This window comes from Corvus moneduloides, chromosome Z (assembly GCF_009650955.1).
Source record: "Corvus moneduloides isolate bCorMon1 chromosome Z, bCorMon1.pri, whole genome shotgun sequence".
NCBI classification, from domain to species: Eukaryota; Metazoa; Chordata; class Aves; order Passeriformes; family Corvidae; genus Corvus; species Corvus moneduloides.
Window position 1 is genome coordinate 73,093,433 of NC_045511.1, and position 22,044 is coordinate 73,115,476.

At 47.4% G+C, this 22,044-nt stretch overlaps 2 long non-coding RNA genes across 2 annotated transcripts; one reads left to right on the forward strand and one right to left on the reverse strand.

Annotated features, from left to right (window-relative positions):
• Positions 1–138: 138 nt before the first annotated feature.
• Positions 139–14,443, forward strand: LOC116437495. The gene is made up of 3 exons (XR_004237330.1): positions 139–1,064; positions 2,261–2,262; positions 14,433–14,443. It is a non-coding gene; the product is annotated as an uncharacterized LOC116437495 (long non-coding RNA).
• Positions 14,444–16,281: 1,838 nt separating this feature from the next.
• LOC116438099 lies at positions 16,282–21,992 on the reverse strand. The gene is made up of 3 exons (XR_004237590.1): positions 21,512–21,992; positions 19,692–19,790; positions 16,282–16,721 (listed from the first exon to the last, which is right to left on the reverse strand). It is a non-coding gene; the product is annotated as an uncharacterized LOC116438099 (long non-coding RNA).
• Positions 21,993–22,044: the final 52 nt, after the last annotated feature.

Below are 22,044 nucleotides of genomic sequence, written 5' to 3' on the forward strand. Positions count from 1 at the left end.
TGCCGGGGGCCGCGTCGGAACAGGGCAAGGAACTGGACCGCGACAGGGAAGGGAACACAGTCGTGATTAGGGCAGGGAATACAGCCAGGACAGGGCAGGGAACAGCGCCAGGAGAGGGACGGGAACAGTGCTAGGGGAGGGGAGGGGAGGGGAAACAGCCGCGATAGGGCACGGAACAGCGCCGGTATAGGAGAGGAAACACCCCGGGACAGGGTGGGGAACACCGCTGGGGAAGGGAACACTGCCGAGAGAGGAGAGGGGGCCCAGCCGGGATAGGTCAGGAACACTGCTGAGACAAGAAAGGGCGCACTGCCAGGATAGGGCAGGGACACCTCCGGGATGGGATGGAAAGACCTCCGGGGCAGACAGTGTCGGGAACAGGGCAGGAGACACCGGTGGGACATAGCAGGGGGCACCAGTGTGACAGCAGGTGGCAGCGCAGAGACAGGGTGGGTGGGAAAACACCGGGACGGAACAGGGGACATCGCCGGGACGAGAATTAGGAAAAGAATCTGCAAGAGAAGATCAGTTCCATCATGTCAGGATATTTTTTTGAGCATCCAAAGATAAACTTCCCTTTGAATCTGTCACTAAGAAGCTAACAGGAGTAACTTACACCACATCTCAGCTGTAAGTAAAAGTATTACTTTCAGGCTGTTTGATTTTGCAATCTATTTCTCCTTTCTAGCAAACATATTTCATGCTGCTAAGATGAGACTGACTGAGGCCAGTTGGTTGAGGTTCAGCAGGGCGGGGTGCTGGGTCCTGCCCTTGGGTTACAGCAACCCCTGCAGTGCTACAGGCTGGGGCAGTGGCTGGAAGGCTGCTGGGGGGAAAGGGCCTGGGGTTCTGGCTGGCAGAGCTGAGCATGAGCCACCATGGACCCAGGAAGCCAAGAAAGCCAATGGCATCCTGGCTTGGGTCAGCAATAGTGTGGCCAGCAGGACCAGGGCAGTGACCGTCCCCCTGTACTCAGGACTGGTGAGGTCACACTTCAAATCCTTTGTTCAGTTTTGGGCTCCTCACGTTGAGAAAGATATTGAGGTGCTGGAGGGAGTCCAGAGGTCCAGAGGAGGGAGTCCAGAGGAGACACTTCCACCCTGGGGAAGTGTCTAAAGCACAAGTCCTATGAGAAGCAGCTGAGGGAGCTGCGGGTGTTCAGCCTGGAGAAAAGGAGAATCAGCAGGGACTTTCCTGCTCTTTAGCACTCCCTGAGAGGAGGTTGTAGCCAGGTGGGGGTTGGTATCCTGCCATGTCTCAAATGAAAGGACAGCTGGAAATGGCCTTAAGTTGCACGAAGCGAGAGGGGTAGATCAGTAGTTAACTCATGTAAGCACAAATTAACTGTTAAGAGTCAGCAAATGTTAATCACAAGCCTAAGAAACAGGATGTGCCTTAGCCTTGTCAAGATAAGACAAACACAATGCACCGTGTCAAGATAAGAGGATCAGAACCTGTTTGAAATCAGCACAGAAACTGCTGAATCAGCCAACGAAGGACTGCTCATGCTCCAGAAAGAAAGGTGACAAGTGCATTGTTGACGAAGACTACTAATCTTCATCAGAAAGACCCCCCGAGGAAGAAGAGGAGCCTTCCTCAGTGCGACCACCAGGGTACACAGCGCCTGCGTGGCATGTATACTAACGATATTAATGACTTCTGATAAGTAATTTGTACAACCACTCCTATCCCAAGGAACGTGATGAATATTCATTAATTTTACCCATCTGCTGTGCTGTATGGAGTGCTATGTGTGTGTGTTAGGAGGAGCGATCCCCCCACACACCCAGCACGCTGAATAAAGCAAATGACCACTTCTCTGACTCTGTCTCTGAAGTGTCTCTTGGCCCAGTTTGGGGCGATTCACAAGGAACCAGCCTTGGTGATTCTGTGATACGGTTCTTCAGGAAGAGCATGGCTAATATACAAAATACTGTACACAAATAAGAAAAGCACACATACAAAATAGACAAACTGATTTCCTTGGATTCCTCTTTATTAGAAAGTTTCTGGAAAATAAAAATGCAATCAACCATGTCTGAAAAATCCCAACCAACCAAACAAAAACCCCAAGCCCAAGCAAAAATCTGAGCTTCAGTAGCCATTAAAATGAATGTAAATTGCCACAACCTGGAAAGAAGACCTTTGGCTTTTACTGTAGGTCACGTAGTATTCATTAATTTAGCTGGGGCTCTGAGAACTGTCACCTATGGTTTCCTGTCGCAGCGGGGATTACTGCAACAAGTATATTTCAAACCAGGAGTCCCGTGGAAACGAAGTATATATGGACAGATTCATGGTAGATGTTTCAGAGATGTTTATTTCTCCAGCCGCATGGCCGGGGCTCTGCTCAGGAACTCTGCAGTCACGGGACCTGAGGGTCCTTGGCGTTATCAGGGAACACAAACCAACCAATGGGGAATGAGGCTGACCAGAGGCAGGGAAACCCTGTGTCTCCCCCCCAGGGCCCCTCTCCCAGGGCTCCATGGCAGGGGGAAGGGACCCCAACAGTTTCCTTTTTCTTCAGTGCTCTTTGAGAAATATTTCTGCTGTTCACCTCTACTAATAGACAACACCAACCTCCTTTTAGGTTCATACTGCTCTAGAATAATATAATAAAAATAATAATAATAATAATATTCTAACTTGCATTCCTTGAAGCTGTCTTTGACTTTGGATGTTGTCTCAGCAAGGGTACGTGTACATGCTTCTTTTGTAAGCTCATAGAGCCTCACCCTGTCTGTTCTCCCTGTGTTCCACAAGCCAAGTAGCTGTATTAGTGCATGGCACAGCTGACTTACTGTCCATCTTCTGTCTGAAAGGGATTTATCCTCACAAGATACATGCCACAGCAACACCCTGCACACAGGCTTTGTTTGGGTTCTGGCTGAACTCTGGCCAGATCTGAGCAGAGGCAGAATCTTCTCATGCTGAACTACGTAGTATACAGAGTTCTACAGTCTTAATTGTTTGTGATGCTATTTTTACTACTTAGCTCTATAAATAGCTTGCCTAAGAAGATACTTCACTAGAGGCCATATGGCATATTTCCCTTCTCTTAGGATCTAGTATTGTCATACTGCTATGGACTTTTTTTACTGGAGCAAAAAGTAGAAAGAAAACAAGACAACTGATAGTGTGATATATGTAATTAAGTTCCCTTAACTAATGCTGAGTAATAATTCATTCTACAAGCATAGCCATTGATTTATGCAACCAGATTATGTCATCCTATATCATGCTGGTTTATATAAATCAGGACTAAAACTCAGTGCTTTTACCTGTAAGAAGAAGCTTTTCTCATCATCTTGAATATTACTAAAGATTTTTATAGCATTTGAACACCCAGCTAATGCAGTAAAAATTCCATAGGAGTAGGAGGATGGATAGCTTGTGAGGGGTTTTAGAAGCTGAGGCAAATCTCTATCTTACATGTCTGAAAGTGTCTGGAAAGTGCTAAGGGCTGTATTTTGAAATTAATTTCTCAGAGAGTACACAAATATACAAATACATTGTAGACTGTACAATGGATCTCTTGGACTCCAAAGTAATAACAGATGTAAATATGCCTGAAGTGTTGCTTCACTGTATGTGGGGTTGATTTATGTTCGTTTGTTTGTTGTGTGGGAAAGTAGCAGTGTCTTGAAAGAAATAAGATGTCCTCTTGGATTGGGGGTTTCTTTCCATTTCCCAAAGTTACACTTGGAATTGTAACTTTCCTTAGCAGGCCCTTCCAGTGAGTTATCCCTGAACGTGTGGCTCCACTGCCTATCAAACCCTATGGTTTCTTACCCCCCCTTTATGGAACTGGGGGATCTATGGGGCATGCCTGCCTATTTCCCCCCAGCTCCTATCATCACCCATTGCCAAAATCCTCCTGGATCCTAAGGTCGACATCTGCTAATTGCTTCAAATATCACAATTTAACGTTCCTTTCAGTTTAAAGATTTCATTGGTTGTACATTACTACAATGGTGCGTACAGAACTGCACCAAAGTGAACTTCAGTTTAAAAAGAAATTAGAGATGTTGCAACTGCACTGCTTATATACAATTACCAATTTCATTTAAAAGCTTTCTACAGATTGGTACAACTGTACTGACCATATGTAAAGATACAAATATCACTTTCAGTTCACACAATCAAACGTTTTGCAGGTTACAAAGTAGTGCCTATATATGTAGGTATATAAAGAGACAAACATCAATTGAACTATCTAAATATCCACAGAGCAGTAACTAAACTGCACAACTCTACACAGCTTTACATAGAACTCCATACATATATAATCATAACAATCAATGATATATAATATATTAACATCTGTGTAAGTATAATAATATACACAGTGAACCTATACATAAATATGCAAAGTACCTATCTAAATCTCTGTATATCACCTGTAATCACCTATAACTAAATAACATAAATAAATAACAGTACATAATTTGAAATATAATTCTTGGCGTATAGAAACATAGCTATTTATATACAGACAAAACCATAACGGAATACAGATATGGAGAAAACAAGATATGGATGGAACCGAGCCAGCACATTTCCCCATGATTCCCCTCAGTCACTTCCTCCTGTGCAGAGCAGCCCTTCTGGAAACAGAGCAGAGAGAGATTTAGGAAGCAAAGGAAATACTGAGTGACCTCCACCGTGCCCTGAGCTTCACCAAGGTCTCAGCACACCTGCAGCTCCTCCAATCCCTTCAGACCCTCCAATCCCATTAGGCCCCCAAATGCTGCCATCCCCCTCAGTGTCCCCCAGTGCCCTGTGCTCCGCCAGCCCTTTCAGTCCATGCCATTTCTCTGTTCCCTCAGACCCTGCCATCACCCTCAGCTCCCCCGGACCCCTCAGTTTCACTCCTTCCTCTCAGCTCCCACAGCCTCACTGTCCTCTCAGAGCCACCACCACCACCACCACCCACAGCAGCACGGGGCCTTCAGCGGCGCTGTCCCTGCGGCAGCCCCGGTGCCCTCCGCCTTACCGGCCCTCCAGCGGCTCCCCGGTGCCTTGAGCCCCGCGGCCCCTAAGGTGGGGCACTGCCTGGTGCCCGCGGCGCTTCCCGCCGCTCCCGTCAGGTGCGGGCAGCCGGGACTTGGGGCTGAAAACGCTGCTCGGCCCGGCCCGGCTGCCAGCACGGACCCCGGCACGGCCAGAGGGGACAGAGGTGGCACAGCGGGCAAGGCAAGAGGCACAGGGCAGCAGAGTGGGGGAAGAGGGGGAAAAGTAGCATATACCTTTGCAAATACCAGCACATTACCTAAATATCCATAGACACAGAACTCTCGAAATACAGGCTTCTAGAATTAAAACCTTATCTAGTTTTCATTAGGATGTCACATCTTTTCAGAGTGCTGATGTGATGTGTCCATCAGATGTGGTACATCTCCCATGCATTGCTACGCAGCATGTAGCTCACACACTGTCAGCTCTTTGGAAGGCACGTTCTGTTGCGGGTCCTCGCTGGTGCAGGACAGCCAGCAGCTCCTGCAGGAGATGCAGGATGCAGGGACTCGTCTGAGGAGCTGCATTCAAACAGCAGTGACCCACAGGTGTCTCCGAGTCCTCTGAGAATTCTCTTCCACAATGTGCAGAAACATCCAAGCACTCATGCCTCCAGTTGGAGGGGGGAGAGGAAGCAGTGCATGATTTTAGTGAGAGTACAAAATTGGAGACTATCACTGCTAAACCATGAAAACCAGAACAGAAATGGATGAATTTATGCACTGAAAGGCCTCTGATATTCTTTTATTGGAGGAAGAAAAGCTATTCATAGTCTAAATACATCTTATATACAGAATTAGAGAAGAGAAGAATTTCAGGGCTGTATTTTGTTACACAAATGTATTGTGCTGTTTGGCAGGCCCATGCCATCTCAAGGACCCACCTACTTAGAAAATTCCCTTGCTTCCAGACACACAAACAGGACTACCTCTATCCAGGTTTTGAACTCATGTGCTTGACCTGCTGCCTTCTCCTCCCACCTGCAGCACTGGCATCAGTTTGCTCTTTTCAGTAGCACTTTATTTTGACATCTAGAATTAAATAACTGTTGCAGTGCGGATACTGCAACACGCATATATCAAACCAGGAGTCCCATGGAAAGGAAATATATATGGGCAGACGGATTCTTGATAGCTGTTTCAGAGAGATGTTTATTTCTCCAGCCGCATGGCCGGAGCTCTGCTGAGGAACTGTTCCAGTCACGGGACCAAGGGTCCTTCTGCCCGCGCAGGGAACACAAACCAACCAACGGGAACGAGGCTGAGCAGGGGCAGGGAAACCCCGTGTCTGTGCCCTCAGGGCCCCTCTCCCAGGGCTACACGGCGGGGGAGGGACCCCAACACCTCACCCGTTTTATTTTAATAAAAGGAGAATGAAAACAACTGGATAAACATAACAAGAACAGTTTCAAAACAAAACAAGCCACCCTCCTGAGTCTTTAACTGTCCAAACAGATTCTGTGGAACATCTTCGGGCTGACAGAAGGGAGACAGAACTCTCTGAGCATGCTTTGTGGGGAAACTGAGGCAGGAGAGGGTTTAACTTCTTCCCTCCCCCTTTTCATCCCCCACTCGGCATTGGAAAGGGATTTTTGGGGAAACAATTGGCAAAAGCATGGTTTCATGAGGGAAACCATGGATGAAAAAACGGATTAGGAATACACTGGGGGTAATAGGACATAGGGTAAAAGGGAAAGGTGGGATTAGGAAAGGGAGACTGTAGGGGGGGCTTACAATGGAAATATTGTATAACATAACTACGATTTTTAGCATATATACTGCCTTTCACAGAAACACCATCAGGCCCAGTGACCTGCGATGCTTGTAACCCTTTTCTACCTCGTATAATTTTGAATTCCATCACCTCTCCATCTCCCAAGCTTGGGATGCATTTTTCAGGGTTATTCTTTTTAATAGCAGTTCTATGCACGAATATGTCTTGCTGGTTGTCACACCTTGTTATAAAACCATAATTTTGCTTAACATTATACCATTTTACTATCCCTAAGGTTTTAGTTACTGTGATCTTTTCCTTTTTCCGAGTGGCTGCTGTTTCCTGTCTCGCTGCGTCTTTGCTCTCTCCTTCGGTCACTCCCGTGTTGGAATTGTCGGGGCTGCTGGTGCCTGCGGGCTCTTCCCGGGGTCGCGTTCGGGGCTGCGCGGGCTGGGCTGGGCCGCGCCGCTCAGTTCTCCGTGCGTCGCCTCCTCTGGTCGCAGCTTCGCTGCCAATGCCGGGCGCTGCACCCACGTCTCGGCCGGGCCCCCGAGCGACGACCCCCCCGCGCCCCGCTCCAGCGCGTGTTTCGGTTCGGCGCGGCTCCGTTCCACCGCCACCGCCGCCAGCCGCCGCCCGCGCGCCGCCCCTCTCGGCCGGGCGTTCCCGGGGCTCGCTCCACCACGCGCTGCGCGGGGCCGGGTGGGCACCGCCGGGTCCCGCCGCTCCCGCCGCTCCCCGCTCCGCTGCCGACACTGCGGCTCGCTTGGCTCCACCTGCGCGCGGGAACTGCCTCGCTGCTGCTCGCAGAGCGCTCGGTGCATGTGGCCTGGGCCGCACGGTCCCTGCGCCAGGCTTCCCTTCGCCAGGACACAGCTGACATTGCTCAACAGTCTCGGTAACCAAATAATATTCACGAAAATATTCTTCCATCGGCATATATTTTGACTCCAGTATTAACTGTGTCCAAACGGTTTTCCAAAAGCCCTTGGTAAGAATTAAATCCCAAGAAACATAGAAAAAGTTCTTAAACAACCATGCCAGGAAGTGTTTCAGTTCTTTCTGAGCTTGAATCAAGCTAAAATTTACAAATCGTTTTTCAAGAATCATTTTAAGTTTAAGATAAATGTCCATATGCGGCTCTGAGAGCCAAGAGTCTTCCCACGGTTCCTCCATAGTTTAGATATGGAATAGCAAAGCAAAACCAAGAAGAGGAATCCAAAGTTTCCAGGGTTTACTCACACAAATCAGTCGCTTAGGAATCGGGGATCGTTCTTCTCTCAATTCTCCACCATTATGTTGCTGTGGGGATACTGCAACATACATATACCAAACCAGGAGTCCCATGGAAAGGAAATATATACGGGCAGACAGATTCTTGATAGCTATTTCAGAGAGATGTTTATTTCTCCAGCCGCATGGCCGGGGCTCTGCCGAGGAACTGTCACAGTCACGGGACCAAGGGTCCTTCTGCCCGCGCAGGGAACACAAACCAACCAATGGGAACGAGGCTGAGCAGGGGCAGGGAAACCCCGTGTCTGTGCCCTCAGGGCCCCTCTCCCAGGGCTACACGGCAGCGGAGGGACCCCAACAAATAACAGAGGAGACTTCCATACAAAGCTGCACTTTCTACCAACAGTGCTTCCCTCTTTTGGTGCTTGCAAATGTCCACTGTAAAAATGGAGCTTGCAACTCGCTGAGAATTAGCTCAGAAATTTACTTACCTTCTGTGAGCTGGAGATTAGAGTCCAGCAAATATTTTTTTTAAAATGTGCTGCCATACAGCACATATCCATCATGGCTGGGACAGAGATTTAAAAGCAATGTCTGCTGAGGGATCTGATGCTGCAGATTCCCACAAGCCAAAGAGAATCTGTTTTTGCAAAGGCACCAGGAGTCCAATGCTGGACGGGGAACTTTTTTCAAGAAGGTCGACTTGGGAGGCTGTAGGAAGGGTGGTAAGAGTGGGGAGAATGGGCAGATGTGCCCATGGGTGAATCCACACTCTGATAGCTGCTCCAAGGACACCACCTGACATGCACAGGACATGGGCACTGCCCTGTGCAGAGGACGTGTCCCTGAGGTATTGACAACACAAATGCTATTGAAGTATCATGCAAACACATTAGATGAACGTCTTCCTAACCTCTACACTTGTCATGGGGACACTTAACATTTAGGCATCCAAAATTCATAATTCATGAAAAAAAAATGGGAATAGGCAAGCAAGAAACCTGCTGCACACATCAAGCAAGAAACCTGCTCCTGCTGTGGTACGGTATCTCCAAGAAATACCTGGGGCCTGTGACAATGTCTGAGAGTTTCCCTGGGCAAGTCTGTGAGCTGCAGAGACCTACCTGTAATGGACAGAAGGAAAGAAGAAAGTTCAGGAGCATCTTACCTCCTCCCCTCACTTTTAAACCAGTTTTTCTCTCCCTCATAAAAAGACAATACTGAGGATCAAGGCACCTGAGGAACTGAAAAGCTTTTTCCTCTGCTGCTGTGCTACAGACAGATTCAGCAGCATTGCTTCACATGGAGAATCCACAAAGTGACCAAAAGTCACTGCCTTAGTGCCCCTTAAAGGTTGAAAATCTCAGCAGACCCAGGTGGAAGAGGCTTGCATGCTACCTGTTTGTTCTATTGGCCCACTTCTGTCTGGCACAGCTTTGCATGACTAAGAATAACAAGGGGCAGCTCCCTATCACCCGTGCAACTGAGGGACCCCTCTGGCCCCAAGACTCAGGGCACTCTCAGCACCCATTTTGTAAGCAACCAGTTCTGCTCTCATGGCAGCCAACCACCAAAATCCTTGCTGACCTAGTGGGAGTAGCAGCAGTTCCCATACCTGATGAATACAACTGAGTCTGGGCTGGACAAATGAGACACACAGTAGAAAATGGACCTGTCTTTGAAAACAACCACCTGCCACTGTTGCCTCCTATTTGCAGTAGTGTCCCATCAGCCTGAGGTACCTGGCAGCCCTCAGTGTCAACTTGGGCTTCAGATGACAGACTCTGGGCTTCTGGAGGTTATGCACCTAATGGAGGTGGGGACTCCCTCTCCAGACTGAGCAGGGGAGCCCCAGGCAGCAGTTCTGCTCATTCCTGTCCTTACTTCTCAGAGAATCAAAATGACCATTTTATGATTGCTGAACCCAAGACAGCATCCAACTCTCCTGTCACTCACCAGTCCTCTGCTCACAAAGAGCATGCTCAGCATCACTCTCGCTTGCTCACTCGGTTACCAGCTGTGTCAAAAGTTCTCTGTCACATGCTCCAGGAACCTCCTGGATTGTTTGCTCTCCTCTGCACTATATTGCCAGCAGATGTCCCCACCTTGTTCTGTTCTGCTTGCAGAGCCTCGTACTTATTTATCCATGGGCACCTGGAAGGGGGGCAGTCACAGAGGATTCTCTGCCCCATCTGCACTAGGCAGGAACTGAAACTCTCTATAGTCACAACTGAAAGCCTGTATCTGCACAGGATACAGGTTTTGGCTGCCCCACTCTTCCTTGGGTTTTGGCTGTGCAGCGGGTTCAGTTCGTAAACCGGGTGGAAACACCAATTAAGTGTAGTGCTTTGGTTCAAAATATCCATTACTTACTTATTTTCCTTCTGTGATATAAGAATTAGGAGAAAGCAAAGCAGGCACAAAACTTAAAAGAATATAAAGAAGTTTATTAACAGACCTAAAAGAAGGAAAAAAGATTAAACTTTCAGAACACTTCTCTTCCCCCCACCTTCCTCCTTTCTCCCACTGACAATGTAAAAAGACAACCCTTGAGATTTTTTCAGTCAGTTTACCACCTCTGTAATAATCTCTTTTTTCAGTTCACTTAGGGAGAGGAGTCTCTCTTGCTCATGCTATGGAGACATTTCCACAAGAAACAATTCTCTCATGGCTTCAGTGTCACAACGAGACAGCCGCCCGGGTTGGTTCTCTGCTCGCATGTGAAAGTCCCTTCCCTCGACTTACAGCTTTCCCCACAACTGCTTTTGAGGGTCCAATCTTGAGCTACTGGGGTACCCTTTTAAGGTTGAGCTGTTCAGAAACAAAGGTTCTCTTCACCTATCTCTGGGAGCATCTTCAGCTCCAGGAACAGAGGCCTTCCTCTTCCCTTGGGAGCAAGAGTCTTCATCACTTTCATCTCTGTTCAAGATTCTCACCAGATCGCAGCTACTTCAACATTTGCTTATTTCAGCACAGATACTTTTGCTCACAATTGCAGTTTGAACGCTCCACCCCGCCACGCTTTCATGAAATTACAATGGGTACTCTGATGTATCATAGTCCATCACCATAGCTTTACAACAGAATTTCAGCTTCTAGACTTGAAGCATCTCCTCCTTCTCCTCCCTCAGGGTTTCAGCTCTTCCTTCTTCATTGAGTTTGGTATCTTTATGGTGTTGTCTTCACTTGCCTTCACCTTTCCTCCTCCTCTGACTTGGGACAGGATTGATGTCTGCAGGCTTCATCTGTTCTGGAGAATCTTACAGCACTAAAAGGGTTAATCTCACCCGGGCCTTGCAGCTGGCATTCGCTTATCGCTGTTGGTCACATGATCTTTGCTGGGTGGCGGCCTCAGATGAATTTGCGGCCGCACTGGAGGGGGCCGGCCTGGCCGAGCTGTGCTGCGGGTGGAACAAGGCCACTCGGCTCCAGGGTGGCTGTCTCCTGGCCGGCCCAGCCTGTAACTGAAGCAGCAACGCCGGGTGTCCAGCGAGCAAAAGCGGCTGAGATCTCAGCCAAGCCGCGCTGCGGCCGACCCAGCCAGGTCGTGCCGAGCAGGGCCCGGCCCAGCCCTGCCGGGCCACGCCGCAGCGCCCCCCAGTTACTTGTCCAAAAGCCGGAAGCAAGAGAGCTTCCCGGGGTTTGTTCGTTCTTAAATGTGGATCACAGAGGCGTGTCAAGCTTCTTAAGTGGGTTAAAAAAGTTGCCAATATTCAAACTAGCCAGTTGATTGCTTCTGTCGGGTCACAGAGGAAGATGTAAGCACCTCTTTGCAAGAGAATCACTTCCACAGCTGAAGCCTTCTTTACTAAAAAACCAAACTATGCTATACCGTGACAGGCTGGAAATGCAATTGCCCTTTCTTCCTCACCTAGAAGTACTGTGTCTGGGCAAAAGCTGGGCACTGGGCCCTATTCCAAAGCCATTGCAGAGCAGATGAAGGAAGGAGACCCCCAATTCCAAACCATCTCTAAAACCCCAGAAAAGGGACTTTCCATCTTTAAGAAAAAGTGGACAATTCAGAAGTGCATGTATAGCTTATACACAAGGTGACAAGGAAGGCAATCTGCCAACAGAATTGATGTTTTACAAAGTTTTACTGTGAGTCCCAGTCAGGGCAGTTGACACTTGGGAAAGCCATTCTGAAATGGTCCTTGCCATTGTGTTGCAATGATCAGAGATGCCAGGCTGGACAGAGGCACAGCTGATTTTAAAAATGGATGCTGCTCAAAGAAAACAAAAGGAATCATTCCTTTCCAAATTCAGTGTGTCACAGGCTCAAGCAGGATTTCTCTGATGCCCAGCAATACCCAGAAATAGGAGTGAGGGGACCATTTGCATTCCATCTGCATGTTCATGACCTGATTATGACAGGCAAATGCAGTCTGTAACCCCACTAATCCATTCATCCTGGAGTCTTCAGCTTGCTGGTATTTTTGCCCTGACTGCAAAATACCAGGGGGAATGCTGTTTGCTGTCCCAGGGATTAGTTCCTTTCGGGAAACTCCAAATACTTACTCAGATTCCTCTTTTCTACAGACAGGAGCGATTTGAGTTGCCAGAACAGAAGAGGGACATAAACCATTGCTCAGGAACCTCCAATGACCAATGCATGGACTCAGATTGGCAAGGATACTGAGATGTTTTTTGTGAGAAACAAGCTGGTGTTATACACTTCTTCGAGACACACTATTTCCTTATGTGGTATTTTTCACTAAGCGACCTATCACGCATTGCTGCGTCAGCAACACACTTTCTTAATGTCCTTATATGGGGGTGATCACGAGCCGCTCACTCCTCCAGCAGGCTCCTCTCCTTAGAGTGCCTGGCCTGTGGCGTTTCTTCCCCCCAAGGTCAGGCAGAGACAAGCTTCTCTGTGCTGCCGTGGTGTTCTACAGGCACGTCCCACAGCCTGTAGCTCAATTCTATCTTATCTTCCTCTACACAGCATCTCTAAGAAATGTTGATGCCAGTAGGATTTAAGCCTAGGTGTTGTTCTGAAGCCCACTCAGGTAAAGGTTTTCAGCACCAGGTCAAGAGCAGGGAGGCAAGTGGTGGAGCACTGATGGACTTGGCTGTGGTTTGCAGGGTGTGCAGTGCCTACCTTTCCTTGCTCTGCCCTTCCTCTGCTGGATGGCACCTTCCTTCCCAGGAGTGAGAGCTGAGTGGCAGGTTCTGCAGCTCCCTGTCACACAACCTGGCAGTAATCTTGAGGCAGTTTCCCTCAACTTGACCATGCCAGGCAGCAAATGGGGCAGGGCCAAGTCCCACTCAGCTGTCTCTGCTTTGATGTCAGAAACTTCTACAAGCAGGGCTTGGTGGCAGAAACCTCTAAGAGTGTGGCAGGAGGGATAAGCTGCAGCCCCTCTGAAGTTCACAGTGAGTCCCCCACAGCCCCCTCATTCCCACAGTCAATTCTCTGACTGCTTGGCTGGGACTGGTTTCTGTGGCTTCCTCCATGTCTCGGTTTTAGAGACAAGTTTAGGAGAAGAACACTCTGGAATGAGTGTTTCCTCTAACAAAAAAAGGGATTCCAACAATCCCTTTCTGCCAATGAGAAAATGAATACTAGTGGATGAAAGTGAACAAAACCAACAGTTTATTGACAAACAGAGTGCCAACACAACACAAGAAGAAAATGAATAAATGCTAGATATTGAATTGTCAAAGCCTTATCCCCACCTCCACCCCCCCAAGCACACACCCACACCAAAACAAAAAAAACCCCAAAATGCCAGGGAAAGAAAAAAACCAACGGCTGATCACATGGTGGAGAAGAGGGAAAAAAATACAAATGCGACAGCTTTTGTCTCAGGGAAGAAAAAAACCAAAAGGTTCATGTAGCAGTTCGGGAAAAAAACAGATGGGAACGTGGTGAATCTCTGATGTTGGTCTCCGCAGCAGATGAAGTTGGTGGATTTAGGGTCCTTTCTCTCCCTGGGTTGGCTTTTCCGAGGTCTGGGTCTGGGATGGAGTGGCTTCTTGGCTCCTCGCTGATCCCCTGCTGACCCCGTCGATTTGTCCTCGCTGGCCTTGGACCGGACCAAACCAAACAGTTCAGGAAAAACAGAAAGGCTGCTGAAGGACTGTTGTCACAGTCTCCAGAGAAGGGGAAAAAACCTTTTTTTGCTTAAGCTAACAAAAAACCAAGCTAGCTAAGCAACAAAGAGAGCCCAGTCTACCCGGCACTATGGACACTTGGGGAGTGAGGCTTTGAAAAACCTGCTCAAGAGCCCCAAGGCTCTCCCCTCCCCCCGGACCCACCTTAAAGCTCCAGCAACCATTTCTGGGTGTAGAGCAGATGATCATGGGAATAGAAAACCACCCCAAGACACTCCACCACCATTTCAGGCCTCCTGCCCAACATCATTCTACTTCAGTATTTTTACCACCAGGTGTGACCGATAGGTAAAGCTTTGTAGAGGGAAGACCTGGTAAAATCATGGCTCCGACGTGTTACTTAGCCTAAGGAGAAATGGACTGTGGGAGAATGACTCAGCTAGAACAGAGGAAGTGAGGCATTCGTGCCTGCACCGTGGTGTATGGTGGTTGGTTGAATTTGGTTTGTTGTGCCTTAAAACTATGTAAACTAACAACCAACTAATGGCATAAAAAGTCCGGATTTTTTGTAAATAAAGGTCCTCCTTTGCACCTGCCTGGGGACTCCTCGCTGCTCCCTAGCATTACAAGCAGGTAAAACTGAATGGACTCTAAAAGTACAAGGCAGGAATGCAGAAAAGATCTGAAGACGGAGCAGCTGTCCTCTGAGGAAAGGCTGAGAGACCTGGGCTTGTTCAGCCTGCAGAAGAGCAGAGGCGTGGCGGGAGCAGCGGGACCTGGTGGTGCCTGCCTGGCCCCACACAGCACGTGGTGGAGCGAGCCCTGTGAACGCCCGAATGAGAGGGGCGGCGTGTGGGTGGTGGCTGGCAGCGGTGGCGGTGGAGCGGAGCCACACCCAGCTGAAATGCACGCTGGAGCAGGGCGCGGGGGGGCCGCCGCTTGGGGGCCCGGCCGAGATGCAGCGCCTGGCATCGGCAGCGAAGCTGCGACCAGAGGAGGCAACGCACGGAGAACTGAGCGGTGCGGCCCGGCCTGGCCTGCGCAGCCTTGAACGCGACCCCGGGAAGAGCGCGCAGGCACCAGCAGCCCCGACAATTCCAACACGGGAGCGACTAAAAGAGGGAGCAAAGACGCAGTGAGACAGAAAACAGCAGCCACTCGGAAAAGTGAAAAGATCATAATAGCTAAGATCTTAGGGATAGTGAAATGGTATAATGTTAAGCAAAATTATGGTTTTATAACAAGGTGTGACAACCAGCAAGACATATTTGTGCATAGAACTGCTATTAAAAAGAATAACCCTGAAAAATGCATCCCAAGCTTGGGAGATGGAGAGGTGGTGGAATTCAAAATTATACGAGGTAGAAAAGGGTTACAAGCATTGCAGGTCACTGGGCCTGATGGGGTTCCTGTAAAAGGCAGTATACATGCAAAAAATCGTAGTCATGTTAGACAATATCTCCATTGTAAGCCCCCCCTACAGGCTCCCTTTCCTAATCCCACCTTTCCCTTTTACCCTATGTCCTATTACCCCCAGTGTATTCCCAATCCGTTTTTTCATCCATGGTTTCCCTCACAAAACCATACCTTTGATAATTGTTTCCCCAAAAATCCCTTTCCAATGCCGAGTGGGGGATGAAAAGGGGGAGGGAAGAAGTTAAACCCTCTCCTGCCTCAGTTTCCCCACAAAGCATGCTCAGAGAGTTCTGTCTCCCTTCTGTCAGCCCTAAGATGTTCCACAGAATCTGTTTGAACATCTAAAGACTCAGGAGGGTGGCTTGTTTTGTTTTGAAACTGTTCTTGTAATGTTTATCCAGTTGTTTTCATTCTCCTTTTATTAAAATAAAACGGGTGAAATATTGGGGTCCCTCTGCCCCGCCATGGAGCCCTGGGAGAGGGGCCCTGAGGGCACAGACACGGGGTTTCCCTGCCCCTGCTCAGCCTCGTTCCCATTGGTTGGTTTGTGTTCCCTGCGCGGGCAGAAGGACCCTTGGTCCCGTGACTGTGACAGTTCCTCGGCAAAGCCCCGGCCATGCGGCTGGAGAAATAAACATCTCTGAAATATCTATCAAGAATCCGTCCATATATATTTCTTTTCCATGGGACTCCTGGTTTGATATATGCGTGTTACAGTATCCCCGCTGTAACAGTTCTTCCTTCCCTGTTCCCCCACTGGCCCTTGCTCCATCGCCACTCCCTCAGAGTTTCCCTGTTGGTTCCCATATTGGTTCGCCTGTGTACCACCCCCATGCCCTCAGATCATTGGTCCCTGATGCTCTCTGGCCTCGTATATAAACCTGGGCCCTCCCATGTTCTGGGTCTTTGTCCCTGGACCCGTTCACATGCGTGGCTGGAATAAACTTCTCCCGTGGAATCCTATACAGAAACCCTTCCTGCCTCTTTGCTGTCAACTCGTTCTTGAGCCTATCTGGTGTGTGCGAATGTGTGTTTGAGTGTGTTGGCCCTGCCGAGCGGCTTCATATAGGAGATGCTTCTGGAAGGTTGCGGCACCCAACATCCACCCGCCGCAACATGTCGCCTGCAGCTGCTCCACAATTTACCTGCAGAAGTTCCTTGGCAGACCCTCTCCTGTCCTAGGCTGTGTCCAGGCAGCACTTCAGAAAGTCACACAAGAGAGAGGATTGTAGCAAGGTGTTCTTCAGCTTTGGGGTCCCTTGTGCGGCTATCAGGTATCAGGCCTGAAGTAAAGGGAAACACGAGACTCCACCTGTTTCTTCTGTATCTGAACCTGCTCCCCTAGACCCCATTCCTTAAGCTTAGTTTTCCAGTGGCTGTTTCTTCCCTGGCAGAGGGTCAGAGACAAGTTTTCACTACCAGAACAGAAAAAACATAAATGCAGCCACACTTGTTCCAACATCCAAAAGATCTTGCCTTGACTGTCAATTTCATTGGCTGATCTCTTTAGTAGGAAGTTCATCAGCAAAACCACATTTTTTGCTCCTTGGAGAATTGACTCCAACTTTTCCACGATTGAAAAAGGCCTATGTGAAGCTGAAGTTGGTTTCCTATGATACAGCTGGCAAAGCAAAACAAGTCCAGTGGGAAGGAAATCCACTTTTGCAGTAGCTGCAAAGGGGTAATAAGGTCACAGATTTATTTAATATACCAAGACACAGGCAAAGATTCAGCACACAATTATAGCTGCCATCTGTGAAAACAAGATCCAAAACTTATCCAGGCCACCCAGACACATGAGAGAACAATATCCAGATGATTTAGAAGCCTGAAACTGTCAAAGAGCCAATGAATTTGGAAAAGATAGTACTGTTTTGGAGAAAATTGATGCTCCGTGATTAATAAAGTAAAACACAAGCAGAACTGCTTCGGGTTTGGTTTGATTTACCTAGGTGGCTTGTTTTGGTTTTTGTTTGTTTGTTTGTATAAAAATGGAAGTGGGAAAGGTTCAGTGTACCCTGACAGCCAGGATGGCCAGCTGTGTTGTGGGGTGCCTTAGGCTCAGCATCGCCAGCTAGGCAATGGAGGGGATTGTCTCACTCTGCTCTGCACTTGTGCAGCCTCACCTTAAGTGCTGGGGGCAGTTTTGGACACCCCAATATAACAAAAATATTAAGCTATTAGAGAGTGTCCAAAGGAAGGCCATGAGGATGATGAAGGGTCTAGAGGAGAAGCCATATGAGGAGTGGCTGAGGTCACTTGGTCTGTTCAGCCTGGAGAAGAGGAGGCTGAGGGGAGACTTCATTGCAGCCTACACTACCTCATCAAGGAAGAGGAGGGGTAGACACTGATCTCTTCTCTGTGGTGACCAGTGACAGGACTCAAGTAAATGGCATGAAGTTAAGTCAGGGGAGGTTTTTCACCCAGAGGGTGGTTGGGCACTGGAACAGACTCCCCAGGGAAGTGGTCACATCACCAAACGTGACAGCTTGAAGAAGTGTTTGGGCAATGCTCTCAGGTCCATGGTGTGATTCTTGGGGTGGCCTGTGCAGGCCCAGGAACTGGACTTCTTGATGATCGTGGTGGGTCCCTGCAAAGTCAGCATATTCTGTGAGTGTAGGATTCTAGGATTCAACCTGCATTTTTGTCTTGGGGTGACTTGATGTTGTATTCCCTATCGCTGCTCTATGCCCAGAAATTAGTTTTATACCTTTCTATGCTTTTAAACTGAGCCTGAGCAGAGAGAGAGAAAACTGAGCAAACTTCTCAAAGCAGTGCTTTTCAAGGACAAACAGAGATAACACTCTCGCCTCAGAATTTTTTTTTTCCCCCTGCTGCTGCTGGGCTGTGGGGAGAGGAGCAGAGAAGCACCCTGCTTGCTTGTTCAGCCAGTTTTTAGTTTTGTTTTTTTTTTTTCTCCAGAGAGCTGAACTTTGTTTTCCTGGAATTTCATTTTTTTTCCATTTTTCTGCTGGACTGCTTCAATATCAGAACACATCAGGAGGACTTTCCACCGAGCACAGAGCCCTGGGCCAAGTCCCAGCTCTGAGGAGGAGGGAGACCAAAAGGGAGGACTCTAACATTTTCCCAGGTTTTTCTCCACAGTGAGAGATTTTATTATTTAGCATTATTATCCTTTTCCTATGTGTTTGTTAAATAAATAGTTTCTATCTCTTTCACTTTCCTTTGAGGAAAAAGTTTCTTTTTTCCCGAACCTGGTGGGGGAGGAGTGGCATGTAATCTGCCTTCTATCTGAGTATATATTTAATAATTTGGTCAAACAGACACAATTTCAAAGGCTATTTATCACATTGCTGAATGTGCTGCTGGAAAATTCTTGTCATTCAGAGACAGAGTTCAAAGACAGTTCAAAATGTGTACACGAAATTTCAGGCATCACTAAAGGCCAATATGGCACGTTTCTTATCTGTTTATGTTCCACTCCTCTTCTGAGGTTCTCCCATTCATGGAACCAAAGCTGCAGCAGGTGCTGATGGGCTTCAGGGACATTTTTAGAGCTAGACCTAGAGGAACTAGTTCAACCTGGCAGGAATGGGATTTTTTCTCATGGGAGACAGAACACTGGACAGACTAGAAAGACATTAGTATCTGAGACAATTTCCACCTTACTTTGAGAGAGGTTTCCATAAAGTGAGGAAGTTTTTTTGAGGAAGATTTTTATGCCTGCAATGCCAAGCGACCAGATGTCCACTTTGGGGCCGTATCACTGGCCTCTCACAGCTTCTGGTGCCATCCACCAAGTAGTCCCAACAACGGAGGTGCGTTTTTCCTTCTTATAGATGAGCTGAGCACAGAGGCCAAATCACCTGAGGAGAAAACTAAACACTCTAAAAGCCAGATTCAATTAGGAAACCAAGAAAAAGAATGCCCCCATGCTCTGAGAATGTGCTCTTGAATCTAGCCAGAAAAGTGGCTGTGCTGTTTCCTCAGGGCTGCGGCCAAGGAAATATGGAATTGGCCACTAAACAAAATCTTCATGTTTCATGCAGTGGTTTCTATTTATTCACCTGAAGTTTGAGATACTGTAACTCCCTTCCTGTGGAAGGGACATGCATAAACCAAAGCCACTCTTCACACCTTGTTCCTTGAGATATCTCCCTGCACATTGCAACTGTGCTCTCAGCTTGCAGCAGGGGTCTATGTACAAGCATTACATTTGGGCAGCTGGCAGTCACTCCAAAGCAGCCCCACACCTCATGCTGGGAATGCTGCACCTGACCAAGAATACCTACCCAACTTGACAGATCCATCCAGGCCCAGAAGGATGTTTCACTTTTGATGTGTCTCTGGATCAACTTCCTGGAATGCAGAAAAGCCAGTCCTTGCAGGCACTGAGAGAGAGAAAACGAATAGGAAGATGAAAGTTAGCAATCTGGTTTCATAACACAAGAAAGGATCTTTCTCTAATGATTTACTTTCTAGGTGAGTGGGGAGTAATGGCATAACATGCTGCTGGCAAGAGAAAGAGCTTGCCACTCCAACCCTAGTCAAGCAGTATCTCTTTATGTGAAGGCAAATTAGCTTTGGAAAGTGAAAAGGCAACTGCTGTTCTAGACTGCCCCATGAAAACAGAGCCAGAAGGACTGATGCTGGTTTGGGCTGCTCTCTCTCTCTCCATCCAGAGGACAAATGAGAGGTTGCCCAAAAATGGTATGAAGTGGATCACTTTCAGGCAGGAGGCTGCATGAAAAAGGTTTTATTGCTGGCCTTGGCAGCAGACTCAGAAGTAGCACATTAGTGACTTTTCAGAAGCAAAAACCATTTGGGGTTCAATGCTCTCCTTTGCAGCTGAGAACTGTGACAAATAAGTCTCTGTTTTTTCTTTGCTATTAATTTAAAATTTTGCTACCAACAGTTTTGCTTTTGCAGGTAAGGAATGCAGTACAGACAGGCTTCCAGCAAATGTTTAGAGAGGCAAAGTGGAGTACCATAAATAAATATAGAGAGTGTACAACATCAGTAGTTAAGAGTATAAGAACAGAGTAGAGTAAACTCTGAGAATGAAATCACTGCTGTTCTTACCACCATTGTTTCAAAGGACAATCCTGTCCAAGCCATCAGAAGCACAAGTAAGATCCCTTAACCTCCCTACAAACAGCTGCTATCTGTCCTTCACTCATTCCCATCTTGCTAATCACATCCATTAAAGAGTGCCCATCCACATACTCCATTATCAGCCAGAGATCCTTATTGACAAGGTAGCTGAAGGAAGAAAACAACAGCATGGAGATGAATGTGCCTGGCTAAATTGTCTTATGGAGAAGAGCAGAGTGGAGTTTTGTTTCCACGTAACTTGTACTTGTAGACAGAAAAAAATGGAGAGACACTCCATCTTGGCTATGGAGTGCTTGCAATCTCTGCAGTTTAAATCAGAAAGGCACATCCCTGGAAAAGGAAATGTCTCATATGGCAAGCAAAGGAAAAAGGCAGTTTAGTAATGGCAAAGATTAACCTGGAATAGGGATGCATCACATTAGCTGTTCATCATTCAACACATAAATTCCATCATCAACTCCAGGAACAAGGAGAACCAACTTTCACTACTTTTATCCAGGACCACGGGGGTGTGCACTACTGAGGACAGAATTTGGTCAACCTTTTGGAAAACCTTGCATAAAGTACATTCCATAAAAAAGAAAAACACTTCCAAAACCGGCAAATTATGTGTTTCTGGAAACAAGAACCTAGTCTTTGGCAGCCACAACAATGGAGAATAGTGGGACTGGCCCAAGGGAAATAATTTTGATGGTGGTTTATCAGGAATTATCATAAAATACTTGAAGAAGATCAAACCCTGAACAACCAAATGGCATGGAGGAAGCTGTTGATTTAGTAAGAGAGGGCTGATCCAGGTTTTTAAAAAACTCTCTTCAAATTATGTATGCCAGGCAAGATCATTGCAGACAAAATGTAATTTCCTCTCCTACATTGTATATGAGTAGATGAATAATGATAAAAAGATCAAATTTCTATGAGTGAGTAAGGGGCTTTCTAACCCTTGCCTTGCAAGTATGTAAATAAACATTCATATGATAATACCAGAAATATTTACCTGTCTAGGTGACAATGTTGGAGTTCTTCTTGTTCCTCATGATCAGGATTTCTTTTAGTCGTTCCATGGTGGTCTGTTGCCGCAGATCAATTTGCTTTATGGCCACCTCAAATGACATTAAAACCATTAAATTGAGCAGTCTGTGGCACAAGATCCCAATGAACATGGAGTGTGCAATTTTGGAACAACACAGCTGAGCTGTGCCAAACTGCCTTGTGATTGGAGCAATTAGGAGCTGACATTCCAACAGCCTGTTTCTCCGCTCGCTCAGGTGCCAGTTACAGGACACATGGCCATAGAGGTTTTGCCTTCTCAGCTTGGCAAAAATGGTGTCTAAACTATCAACACCAAAGCTCTAACAACACTCTTCACCTACATTCTTCAAATGGCCTCAGTTTATCACCACTATTGTCACTCACACACCTTTTGCAAGCACAAGACAATGGGGCTCCTGGGAACATATATCAAAACAGGTGGTTGACACATAATTAGCAATTAAAACCCAGCTAGAATGCCCTTCTCTGAAAGACATG